This window comes from Bos indicus x Bos taurus, unplaced genomic scaffold (genome assembly GCF_003369695.1).
Source record: "Bos indicus x Bos taurus breed Angus x Brahman F1 hybrid unplaced genomic scaffold, Bos_hybrid_MaternalHap_v2.0 tig00002696_arrow_arrow_obj, whole genome shotgun sequence".
NCBI classification, from domain to species: Eukaryota; Metazoa; Chordata; class Mammalia; order Artiodactyla; family Bovidae; genus Bos; species Bos indicus x Bos taurus.
Window position 1 is genome coordinate 1 of NW_020867561.1, and position 12,418 is coordinate 12,418.

At 70.3% G+C, this 12,418-nt stretch overlaps 5 non-coding genes across 5 annotated transcripts; all 5 read right to left on the bottom strand.

Annotated features, from left to right (window-relative positions):
- Nucleotides 1-3,521: 3,521 nt before the first annotated feature.
- LOC113888868 lies at nt 3,522-3,640 on the bottom strand. The gene has a single exon (XR_003510073.1). It is a non-coding gene; the product is annotated as a 5S ribosomal RNA (ribosomal RNA).
- A 2,072-nt stretch (nt 3,641-5,712) lies between these two features.
- LOC113888873 lies at nt 5,713-5,831 on the bottom strand. Its single transcript, XR_003510078.1, has one exon. It is a non-coding gene; the product is annotated as a 5S ribosomal RNA (ribosomal RNA).
- A 2,070-nt stretch (nt 5,832-7,901) lies between these two features.
- On the bottom strand, nt 7,902-8,020 carry LOC113888874. The gene has a single exon (XR_003510079.1). It is a non-coding gene; the product is annotated as a 5S ribosomal RNA (ribosomal RNA).
- Nucleotides 8,021-10,093: 2,073 nt separating this feature from the next.
- On the bottom strand, nt 10,094-10,212 carry LOC113888875. Its single transcript, XR_003510080.1, has one exon. It is a non-coding gene; the product is annotated as a 5S ribosomal RNA (ribosomal RNA).
- Nucleotides 10,213-12,282: 2,070 nt separating this feature from the next.
- Nucleotides 12,283-12,401, bottom strand: LOC113888876. Its single transcript, XR_003510081.1, has one exon. It is a non-coding gene; the product is annotated as a 5S ribosomal RNA (ribosomal RNA).
- Nucleotides 12,402-12,418: the final 17 nt, after the last annotated feature.

Consider the following 12,418-nt stretch of genomic DNA (forward strand, 5'->3'; position numbering starts at 1 on the left):
CCCCTTGCCCCCACGCCGCCCTCCAAGCACAGGACCTTCCGGAGGAGCAGACGAGCGACGTGCAGGCACACGGACAGACACACGACACTCGCAGGCACCCACGCCACGGGAGACAGCCGGCCGGCGCAAGCGCGGCAGCCAGGGCCACAGCCATAGCACCCGTGGGAGGCCGGGGTCAGGAGAGACAGAGACAGAAAGAGATGAAGGTTCAGAGACACACTCCAAGACGGCGCGAGGCAGATGCAGACAGAGACAGACAGAAAGACAGACAGACACGAGCGCGCAGGCACACACGGGGAGGGAGAGACAGAGAGAGGGAGACACCGAGCGGAGACTGACAGAGAGACGGAGAGCGGGAGACGGACAGGGACAGGGGATGGCATCCGCTCCGAGATAGACACACTGGCACAGACCGTGACACACCTCAGAGAGAGGCCGTGCGGCAGAAGCAGCTTCCCTAAGGGAGGGGGCGTCAGCCTTGGGCCGGCGGGCCCCGGCTGGACGCAGTGCCCTGGGGCTGGCAATCACCCGTGGGGACCCCCGGACTTCCTCGCATCCGAGGTCTCAAAGGTCCCCTTCGGCTTGGCCACCTACGGCGAGACCCAGCCCCCGCCCCCAGGCCAGAGGGTGAGTGCGGGAGAGTGTGCGTGTGAGTGTGTCGGTGGGCGACGGTGGGGTCTGGTCGACTGGGGGCGGGGGGAACCCAGAATGGAGGGGACAGGGTGTGGCGGCCGGGGGTTTGGAAGTCTGTGTGGTCCTCTTGCTGTCTGTTCTCTCTCTCTCCCTCTTTCTCCGTCTCCCTTACCTGTGGTCTCCGGCTCTTGACCTTTCTCGGCGGGGTGTGGTTGTGTGTGTGTGTGTGCGTGACTGTTTTGTGTGTGTGTGTGTGTGTGTGTGTGTGAGTGTTGTGCGCGCGCGCCTGCGGGAGACCCAGCGGTTGCCTGCGAGGATGCGGCAAGGGGTGGGCTGGGGACGGGGCCGGGGGCTGGGCGGCTGCGGCGGGCGGGGCCGGGGCCCCCGCCCCAAAGTGCCTGAGGCCTGCCAAGGGAGCCCTAAAAAAAAAGCCCCAGACAAGAGCACCCCTACACCCCCCCCCCCGCCTCCTCGGGTTTCTGGAAGCCGAAGGCGGAGGGGCTCGAGGGCCCCCGACAACCCGTCTGCAGGGAGCGGGGCCCCGGGACACCCCCCCGGGAGGGGCTGGAGGCAGGCGGACCGCTCTGAGCAGCGGTGGGTGGCAGGGGCCCACGCAGGTGGGGCGGGCGGGGGTGGGGGGGCTGCGCTAAAAGGAGAGGGGAGGCAAAAAAAGAAAAAAAGAAAAAAGACAAGAAAAGAAATAAAAGAAAAGCCTACATCACCCGATTAATTGCCCAGTGCGGTCTCCCATCCATTACTAACCAGGCCGAACCCTACTTAGCTTCCGAGATCAGACGAGATCGGGCGGTTCAGTTGATCATGGCGTAGACGGGTGGCGGCTGCCGCCCGGGCGCCTAAAGAGCCCTGCGCTAGCGGCCGCCTTTCGCTCGACCCCTGGCGCTCGGCCCAGCGGGCCGACAGCTCTCACGGAGGCGCCGCGCACTGAGCTGCACGGACCGGGCGACCCGGAGTCCCGGCCCGTCCGGGCCGCGACGCCCTCCGCCCCCCGCACTACCGCCACCCCGGCCAGACACCCGCCTGGCCCGGCCCGGGGGACCACGGGGCTTCCGGGGACCCGGGACCCTGGACCCGGGTGCAGCCGGCCTCGGCTATGCCCTGCCGCGGATCGGCGGGGTGGCGGGTGGGTGGGTGGGTGCGGTGGGGGAGGGGCGCCGGAGGGTGACAGGCGGGGCGGCAGGTCTTGGCGCTCTCACCACGCCTGGGACCCTCCAGGCCCGGCCCCGCTCGGAGGCCGCCGCCCCCTCCGCCACCTCTCCCCCTCCCCGCCCGCCTCCCCCCCAACCCCCCCACCCCACCACCCCCCCACCCCCCCACCAAGGCCTTCGCTGCTCAGGGCCACGTGGCCCCGGAAGCTCTCTGGCTTGGGGGCCGCTGGGGCCCGCGGTCCTCGGCTCCTGGGGCCTGTGCGCAGCCCAGCAGTGGCCCTGAGCGCCAATCCTGCCCGGACCTGCCGGTGGGGCCCAAGCCACCTGGAGCCCACCAGCGCGGTGAACCAAGAGGCTCGTCCGCCCCGCCCCGCCCCTTCGCCCTCCCGAGCCCCATTGCCCCCACGCCGCCCTCCAAGCACAGGACCTTCCGAGGAGCAGCGAGCGCGTGCAGGCCCACGGACAGACACACCAGACACTCGCAGGCAACCCACGCCACGGAGACAGCAGGCCGGCGCAAGCGCGGCAGCCAGGGCCACAGCCATTAGCACCCGTGGAGGCCGGGGTCAGGAGAGACACGAGACAGAAAGAGATGAAGGTTCAAGACACACTCCCAAGACGGCGCGAGGCAGATGCAGACAGAGACAGACAGACAGACAGACACGAGCGCGCAGGCACACACGGGGAGGGAGAGACAGAGAGAGGGAGACACCGAGCGACTGACAGAGAGACGGAGAGCGGGAGACGGACAGGGGACAGGGGATGGCATCCGCTCCGAGATAGACACACTGGCACAGACCGTGACACACCTCAGAGAGAGGCCGTGCGGCAGAAGCAGCTTCCCTAAGGGAGGGGGCGTCAGCCTTGGGCCGGCGGGCCCCGGCTGGACGCAGTGCCCTGGGGCTGGCAATCACCCGTGGGGACCCCCGGACTTCCTCGCATCCGAGGTCTCAAAGGTCCCCTTCGGCTTGGCCACCTACGGCGAGACCCAGCCCCCGCCCCCAGGCCAGAGGGTGAGTGCGGGAGAGTGTGCGTGTGAGTGTGTCGGTGGGCGACGGTGGGGTCTGGTCGACTGGGGGCCGGGGGGAACCCAGAATGGAGGGGACAGGGTGTGGCGGCCGGGGGTTTGGAAGTCTGTGTGGTCCTCTTGCTGTCTGTCTCTCTCTCTCCCTCTTTCTCCGTCTCCCTTACCTGTGGTCTCCGGCTCTTGACCTTTCTCGGCGGCGGTGGGGTTGTGTGTGTGTGTGTGCGTGACTGTTTTGTGTGTGTGTGTGTGTGTGTGTGTGAGTGTTGTGCGCGCGCGCCTGCGGGAGACCCAGCGGTTGCCTGCGAGGATGCGTCGAGGGGTGGGGCTGGGGACGGGCCGGGGGCTGCGGCTGCGGCGGGGGCTGGGGCCGGGGCCCCGCCCAGAAGTGCCTGAGGCCTGCCAAGGGAGCCCCAGACAGAGAGCACCCCCTCCACCCCCGCCCTCGCCGGTCCTCTGGTTTCCTGGAAGCCGAATGCGGAGGGGCTCGCGGGCCGCCCGGAGGCAACCCAGGTCTGCAGCGGGAGTCGGGGCCCCGGCCACCCACCCCGGGAGGGGCTGGAAGGCAGGCGACCGCTCTGAGCGCGGTGGGGTGCGAGGGGCCAGCGGCAGGTGGGGCTTGCGGGGGTGGGGGGCGGGCGCTAAAGGAGAGGGGAGGCAAAAAAAAAAAAAAGAAAAAGAAAAGAAAAGAAAAGAAAAGCCTACAGCACCCGGTATTCCCAGGCGGTCTCCCATCCAAGTACTAACCAGGCCCGACCCTGCTTAGCTTCCGAGATCAGACGAGATCGGGCGCGTTCAGGGTGGTATGGCCGTAGACGGGGGCGGCTGCCGCCGGGCGCCCTAAGAGCCCTGCGCTGCGCCTGCCTTTCGCTCCGACCTGCCGCTCGGCCCAGCCGGCCGCAGCTCTCCACGGAGCGCGCGCTGCACTTGAGCTGCACGACCCGCGACCGGAGTCCCGGCGGCCGTGCGGCCGGCCGACGCCGCTCCGCCCCCCGCACACCGCCACCCCCGGCCAGCACCCGCCTGGCCCGGCCCGGGGGACCACGGGGCTTCCGGGACCCGGGACCCTGGACCCGGAGCAGCCGGCCCGGCATGCCTGCGGCGGATCGGGCGTGGGGTGGGGTGGGGTGGGGTGGGGTGGGGTGGGGTGGGGTGAGGGGCGCGGAGGGGTGAGGCGGGGCGGAGGTCTTGGCGCTCTCCCACCCTGGGACCCTCCAGGCCCGGCCCCGCTCGGAGGCCGCCGCCCCCCTCCGCCACCTCTCCCCCCTCCCCGCCCCGCCTCCCCCCCAACCCCCCCACCCCACCCCCCCCCACCCCCCCACCAAGGCCTTCGCTGCTCAGGGCCACGTGGCCCCGGAGCTCTCTGGCTTCGGGGCCCGCTGGGGCCCGCGGTCCTCTGAGCCTCCTGCGGGCCTGTGCGCAGCCCAGCCGTGGCCCTGAGCGCCCATCCTGCCCGGCACCTGCCCGGTGCCCAAAGCCACCTGGAGCCACCAGCGCGGTGAACCAAGAGCTCGTCCGCCCCGCCCCGCCCCTTCGCCCTCCCGAGGCCCCCCTTGCCCCCACGCCGCCCTCCAAGCACAGGACCTTCCGGAGGGAGCAGACGAGCGACGTGCAGGCACACGGACAGACACACAGACACTCGCAGGCACCCACGCCACGGGAGACAGCCGGCCGGCGCAAGCGCGGCAGCCAGGGCCACAGCCATAGCACCCGTGGGAGGCCGGGGGTCAGGAGAGACAGAGACAGAAAGAGATGAAGGTTCAGAGACACACTCCCAAGACGGCGCGAGGCAGATGCAGACAGAGACAGACAGACAGACAGACAGACACGAGCGCGCAGGCACACACGGGGAGGGAGAGACAGAGAGAGGGAGACACCGAGCGACTGACAGAGAGACGGAGAGCGGGAGACGGACAGGGGACAGGGGATGGCATCCGCTCCGAGATAGACACACTGGCACAGACCGTGACACACCTCAGAGAGAGGCCGTGCGGCAGAAGCAGCTTCCCTAAGGGAGGGGGCGTCAGCCTTGGGCCGGCGGGCCCCGGCTGGACGCAGTGCCCTGGGGCTGGCAATCACCCGTGGGGACCCCCGGACTTCCTCGCATCCGAGGTCTCAAAGGTCCCCTTCGGCTTGGCCACCTACGGCGAGACCCAGCCCCCGCCCCCAGGCCAGAGGGTGAGTGCGGGAGAGTGTGCGTGTGAGTGTGTCGGTGGGCGACGGTGGGGTCTGGTCGACTGGGGGCCGGGGGGAACCCAGAATGGAGGGGACAGGGTGTGGCGGCCGGGGGTTTGGAAGTCTGTGTGGTCCTCTTGCTGTCTGTCTCTCTCTCTCCCTCTTTCTCCGTCTCCCTTACCTGTGGTCTCCGGCTCTTGACCTTTCTCGGCGGCGGTGGGGTTGTGTGTGTGTGTGTGCGTGACTGTTTTGTGTGTGTGTGTGTGTGTGTGTGTGTGAGTGTTGTGCGCGCGCGCCTGCGGGAGACCCAGCGGTTGCCTGCGAGGATGCGTCGAGGGGTGGGGCTGGGGACGGGCCGGGGGCTGCGGCTGCGGCGGGGGCTGGGGCCGGGGCCCCGCCCAGAAGTGCCTGAGGCCTGCCAAGGGAGCCCCAGACAGAGAGCACCCCCTCCACCCCCGCCCTCGCCGGTCCTCTGGTTTCCTGGAAGCCGAATGCGGAGGGGCTCGCGGGCCGCCCGGAGGCAACCCAGGTCTGCAGCGGGAGTCGGGGCCCCGGCCACCCACCCCGGGAGGGGCTGGAAGGCAGGCGACCGCTCTGAGCGCGGTGGGGTGCGAGGGGCCAGCGGCAGGTGGGGCTTGCGGGGGTGGGGGGCGGGCGCTAAAGGAGAGGGGAGGCAAAAAAAAAAAAAAGAAAAAGAAAAGAAAAGAAAAGAAAAGCCTACAGCACCCGGTATTCCCAGGCGGTCTCCCATCCAAGTACTAACCAGGCCCGACCCTGCTTAGCTTCCGAGATCAGACGAGATCGGGCGCGTTCAGGGTGGTATGGCCGTAGACGGGGGCGGCTGCCGCCGGGCGCCCTAAGAGCCCTGCGCTGCGCCTGCCTTTCGCTCCGACCTGCCGCTCGGCCCAGCCGGCCGCAGCTCTCCACGGAGCGCGCGCTGCACTTGAGCTGCACGACCCGCGACCGGAGTCCCGGCGGCCGTGCGGCCGGCCGACGCCGCTCCGCCCCCCGCACACCGCCACCCCCGGCCAGCACCCGCCTGGCCCGGCCCGGGGGACCACGGGGCTTCCGGGACCCGGGACCCTGGACCCGGAGCAGCCGGCCCGGCATGCCTGCGGCGGATCGGGCGTGGGGTGGGGTGGGGTGGGGTGGGGTGGGGTGGGGTGGGGTGAGGGGCGCGGAGGGGTGAGGCGGGGCGGAGGTCTTGGCGCTCTCCCACCCTGGGACCCTCCAGGCCCGGCCCCGCTCGGAGGCCGCCGCCCCCCTCCGCCACCTCTCCCCCCTCCCCGCCCCGCCTCCCCCCCAACCCCCCCACCCCACCCCCCCCCACCCCCCCACCAAGGCCTTCGCTGCTCAGGGCCACGTGGCCCCGGAGCTCTCTGGCTTCGGGGCCCGCTGGGGCCCGCGGTCCTCTGAGCCTCCTGCGGGCCTGTGCGCAGCCCAGCCGTGGCCCTGAGCGCCCATCCTGCCCGGCACCTGCCCGGTGCCCAAAGCCACCTGGAGCCACCAGCGCGGTGAACCAAGAGCTCGTCCGCCCCGCCCCGCCCCTTCGCCCTCCCGAGGCCCCCCTTGCCCCCACGCCGCCCTCCAAGCACAGGACCTTCCGGAGGGAGCAGACGAGCGACGTGCAGGCACACGGACAGACACACAGACACTCGCAGGCACCCACGCCACGGGAGACAGCCGGCCGGCGCAAGCGCGGCAGCCAGGGCCACAGCCATAGCACCCGTGGGAGGCCGGGGGTCAGGAGAGACAGAGACAGAAAGAGATGAAGGTTCAGAGACACACTCCCAAGACGGCGCGAGGCAGATGCAGACAGAGACAGACAGACAGACAGACAGACACGAGCGCGCAGGCACACACGGGGAGGGAGAGACAGAGAGAGGGAGACACCGAGCGACTGACAGAGAGACGGAGAGCGGGAGACGGACAGGGGACAGGGGATGGCATCCGCTCCGAGATAGACACACTGGCACAGACCGTGACACACCTCAGAGAGAGGCCGTGCGGCAGAAGCAGCTTCCCTAAGGGAGGGGGCGTCAGCCTTGGGCCGGCGGGCCCCGGCTGGACGCAGTGCCCTGGGGCTGGCAATCACCCGTGGGGACCCCCGGACTTCCTCGCATCCGAGGTCTCAAAGGTCCCCTTCGGCTTGGCCACCTACGGCGAGACCCAGCCCCCGCCCCCAGGCCAGAGGGTGAGTGCGGGAGAGTGTGCGTGTGAGTGTGTCGGTGGGCGACGGTGGGGTCTGGTCGACTGGGGGCCGGGGGGAACCCAGAATGGAGGGGACAGGGTGTGGCGGCCGGGGGTTTGGAAGTCTGTGTGGTCCTCTTGCTGTCTGTCTCTCTCTCTCCCTCTTTCTCCGTCTCCCTTACCTGTGGTCTCCGGCTCTTGACCTTTCTCGGCGGCGGTGGGGTTGTGTGTGTGTGTGTGCGTGACTGTTTTGTGTGTGTGTGTGTGTGTGTGTGTGAGTGTTGTGCGCGCGCGCCTGCGGGAGACCCAGCGGTTGCCTGCGAGGATGCGTCGAGGGGTGGGGCTGGGGACGGGCCGGGGGCTGCGGCTGCGGCGGGGGCTGGGGCCGGGGCCCCGCCCAGAAGTGCCTGAGGCCTGCCAAGGGAGCCCCAGACAGAGAGCACCCCCTCCACCCCCGCCCTCGCCGGTCCTCTGGTTTCCTGGAAGCCGAATGCGGAGGGGCTCGCGGGCCGCCCGGAGGCAACCCAGGTCTGCAGCGGGAGTCGGGGCCCCGGCCACCCACCCCGGGAGGGGCTGGAAGGCAGGCGACCGCTCTGAGCGCGGTGGGGTGCGAGGGGCCAGCGGCAGGTGGGGCTTGCGGGGGTGGGGGGCGGGCGCTAAAGGAGAGGGGAGGCAAAAAAAAAAAAAAGAAAAAGAAAAGAAAAGAAAAGAAAAGCCTACAGCACCCGGTATTCCCAGGCGGTCTCCCATCCAAGTACTAACCAGGCCCGACCCTGCTTAGCTTCCGAGATCAGACGAGATCGGGCGCGTTCAGGGTGGTATGGCCGTAGACGGGGGCGGCTGCCGCCGGGCGCCCTAAGAGCCCTGCGCTGCGCCTGCCTTTCGCTCCGACCTGCCGCTCGGCCCAGCCGGCCGCAGCTCTCCACGGAGCGCGCGCTGCACTTGAGCTGCACGACCCGCGACCGGAGTCCCGGCGGCCGTGCGGCCGGCCGACGCCGCTCCGCCCCCCGCACACCGCCACCCCCGGCCAGCACCCGCCTGGCCCGGCCCGGGGGACCACGGGGCTTCCGGGACCCGGGACCCTGGACCCGGAGCAGCCGGCCCGGCATGCCTGCGGCGGATCGGGCGTGGGGTGGGGTGGGGTGGGGTGGGGTGGGGTGGGGTGGGGTGAGGGGCGCGGAGGGGTGAGGCGGGGCGGAGGTCTTGGCGCTCTCCCACCCTGGGACCCTCCAGGCCCGGCCCCGCTCGGAGGCCGCCGCCCCCCTCCGCCACCTCTCCCCCCTCCCCGCCCCGCCTCCCCCCCAACCCCCCCACCCCACCCCCCCCCCACCCCCCCACCAAGGCCTTCGCTGCTCAGGGCCACGTGGCCCCGGAGCTCTCTGGCTTCGGGGCCCGCTGGGGCCCGCGGTCCTCTGAGCCTCCTGCGGGCCTGTGCGCAGCCCAGCCGTGGCCCTGAGCGCCCATCCTGCCCGGCACCTGCCCGGTGCCCAAAGCCACCTGGAGCCACCAGCGCGGTGAACCAAGAGCTCGTCCGCCCCGCCCCGCCCCTTCGCCCTCCCGAGGCCCCCCTTGCCCCCACGCCGCCCTCCAAGCACAGGACCTTCCGGAGGGAGCAGACGAGCGACGTGCAGGCACACGGACAGACACACAGACACTCGCAGGCACCCACGCCACGGGAGACAGCCGGCCGGCGCAAGCGCGGCAGCCAGGGCCACAGCCATAGCACCCGTGGGAGGCCGGGGGTCAGGAGAGACAGAGACAGAAAGAGATGAAGGTTCAGAGACACACTCCCAAGACGGCGCGAGGCAGATGCAGACAGAGACAGACAGACAGACAGACAGACACGAGCGCGCAGGCACACACGGGGAGGGAGAGACAGAGAGAGGGAGACACCGAGCGACTGACAGAGAGACGGAGAGCGGGAGACGGACAGGGGACAGGGGATGGCATCCGCTCCGAGATAGACACACTGGCACAGACCGTGACACACCTCAGAGAGAGGCCGTGCGGCAGAAGCAGCTTCCCTAAGGGAGGGGGCGTCAGCCTTGGGCCGGCGGGCCCCGGCTGGACGCAGTGCCCTGGGGCTGGCAATCACCCGTGGGGACCCCCGGACTTCCTCGCATCCGAGGTCTCAAAGGTCCCCTTCGGCTTGGCCACCTACGGCGAGACCCAGCCCCCGCCCCCAGGCCAGAGGGTGAGTGCGGGAGAGTGTGCGTGTGAGTGTGTCGGTGGGCGACGGTGGGGTCTGGTCGACTGGGGGCCGGGGGGAACCCAGAATGGAGGGGACAGGGTGTGGCGGCCGGGGGTTTGGAAGTCTGTGTGGTCCTCTTGCTGTCTGTCTCTCTCTCTCCCTCTTTCTCCGTCTCCCTTACCTGTGGTCTCCGGCTCTTGACCTTTCTCGGCGGCGGTGGGGTTGTGTGTGTGTGTGTGCGTGACTGTTTTGTGTGTGTGTGTGTGTGTGTGTGTGTGAGTGTTGTGCGCGCGCGCCTGCGGGAGACCCAGCGGTTGCCTGCGAGGATGCGTCGAGGGGTGGGGCTGGGGACGGGCCGGGGGCTGCGGCTGCGGCGGGGGCTGGGGCCGGGGCCCCGCCCAGAAGTGCCTGAGGCCTGCCAAGGGAGCCCCAGACAGAGAGCACCCCCTCCACCCCCGCCCTCGCCGGTCCTCTGGTTTCCTGGAAGCCGAATGCGGAGGGGCTCGCGGGCCGCCCGGAGGCAACCCAGGTCTGCAGCGGGAGTCGGGGCCCCGGCCACCCACCCCGGGAGGGGCTGGAAGGCAGGCGACCGCTCTGAGCGCGGTGGGGTGCGAGGGGCCAGCGGCAGGTGGGGCTTGCGGGGGTGGGGGGCGGGCGCTAAAGGAGAGGGGAGGCAAAAAAAAAAAAAAGAAAAAGAAAAGAAAAGAAAAGAAAAGCCTACAGCACCCGGTATTCCCAGGCGGTCTCCCATCCAAGTACTAACCAGGCCCGACCCTGCTTAGCTTCCGAGATCAGACGAGATCGGGCGCGTTCAGGGTGGTATGGCCGTAGACGGGGGCGGCTGCCGCCGGGCGCCCTAAGAGCCCTGCGCTGCGCCTGCCTTTCGCTCCGACCTGCCGCTCGGCCCAGCCGGCCGCAGCTCTCCACGGAGCGCGCGCTGCACTTGAGCTGCACGACCCGCGACCGGAGTCCCGGCGGCCGTGCGGCCGGCCGACGCCGCTCCGCCCCCCGCACACCGCCACCCCCGGCCAGCACCCGCCTGGCCCGGCCCGGGGGACCACGGGGCTTCCGGGACCCGGGACCCTGGACCCGGAGCAGCCGGCCCGGCATGCCTGCGGCGGATCGGGCGTGGGGTGGGGTGGGGTGGGGTGGGGTGGGGTGGGGTGGGGTGAGGGGCGCGGAGGGGTGAGGCGGGGCGGAGGTCTTGGCGCTCTCCCACCCTGGGACCCTCCAGGCCCGGCCCCGCTCGGAGGCCGCCGCCCCCCTCCGCCACCTCTCCCCCCTCCCCGCCCCGCCTCCCCCCCAACCCCCCCCACCCCACCCCCCCCCCACCCCCCCACCAAGGCCTTCGCTGCTCAGGGCCACGTGGCCCCGGAGCTCTCTGGCTTCGGGGCCCGCTGGGGCCCGCGGTCCTCTGAGCCTCCTGCGGGCCTGTGCGCAGCCCAGCCGTGGCCCTGAGCGCCCATCCTGCCCGGCACCTGCCCGGTGCCCAAAGCCACCTGGAGCCACCAGCGCGGTGAACCAAGAGCTCGTCCGCCCCGCCCCGCCCCTTCGCCCTCCCGAGGCCCCCCTTGCCCCCACGCCGCCCTCCAAGCACAGGACCTTCCGGAGGGAGCAGACGAGCGACGTGCAGGCACACGGACAGACACACAGACACTCGCAGGCACCCACGCCACGGGAGACAGCCGGCCGGCGCAAGCGCGGCAGCCAGGGCCACAGCCATAGCACCCGTGGGAGGCCGGGGGTCAGGAGAGACAGAGACAGAAAGAGATGAAGGTTCAGAGACACACTCCCAAGACGGCGCGAGGCAGATGCAGACAGAGACAGACAGACAGACAGACAGACACGAGCGCGCAGGCACACACGGGGAGGGAGAGACAGAGAGAGGGAGACACCGAGCGACTGACAGAGAGACGGAGAGCGGGAGACGGACAGGGGACAGGGGATGGCATCCGCTCCGAGATAGACACACTGGCACAGACCGTGACACACCTCAGAGAGAGGCCGTGCGGCAGAAGCAGCTTCCCTAAGGGAGGGGGCGTCAGCCTTGGGCCGGCGGGCCCCGGCTGGACGCAGTGCCCTGGGGCTGGCAATCACCCGTGGGGACCCCCGGACTTCCTCGCATCCGAGGTCTCAAAGGTCCCCTTCGGCTTGGCCACCTACGGCGAGACCCAGCCCCCGCCCCCAGGCCAGAGGGTGAGTGCGGGAGAGTGTGCGTGTGAGTGTGTCGGTGGGCGACGGTGGGGTCTGGTCGACTGGGGGCCGGGGGGAACCCAGAATGGAGGGGACAGGGTGTGGCGGCCGGGGGTTTGGAAGTCTGTGTGGTCCTCTTGCTGTCTGTCTCTCTCTCTCCCTCTTTCTCCGTCTCCCTTACCTGTGGTCTCCGGCTCTTGACCTTTCTCGGCGGCGGTGGGGTTGTGTGTGTGTGTGTGCGTGACTGTTTTGTGTGTGTGTGTGTGTGTGTGTGAGTGTTGTGCGCGCGCGCCTGCGGGAGACCCAGCGGTTGCCTGCGAGGATGCGTCGAGGGGTGGGGCTGGGGACGGGCCGGGGGCTGCGGCTGCGGCGGGGGCTGGGGCCGGGGCCCCGCCCAGAAGTGCCTGAGGCCTGCCAAGGGAGCCCCAGACAGAGAGCACCCCCTCCACCCCCGCCCTCGCCGGTCCTCTGGTTTCCTGGAAGCCGAATGCGGAGGGGCTCGCGGGCCGCCCGGAGGCAACCCAGGTCTGCAGCGGGAGTCGGGGCCCCGGCCACCCACCCCGGGAGGGGCTGGAAGGCAGGCGACCGCTCTGAGCGCGGTGGGGTGCGAGGGGCCAGCGGCAGGTGGGGCTTGCGGGGGTGGGGGGCGGGCGCTAAAGGAGAGGGGAGGCAAAAAAAAAAAAAAGAAAAAGAAAAGAAAAGAAAAGAAAAGCCTACAGCACCCGGTATTCCCAGGCGGTCTCCCATCCAAGTACTAACCAGGCCCGACCCTGCTTAGCTTCCGAGATCAGACGAGATCGGGCGCGTTCAGGGTGGTATGGCCGTAGACGGGGGCGGCTGCCGCCG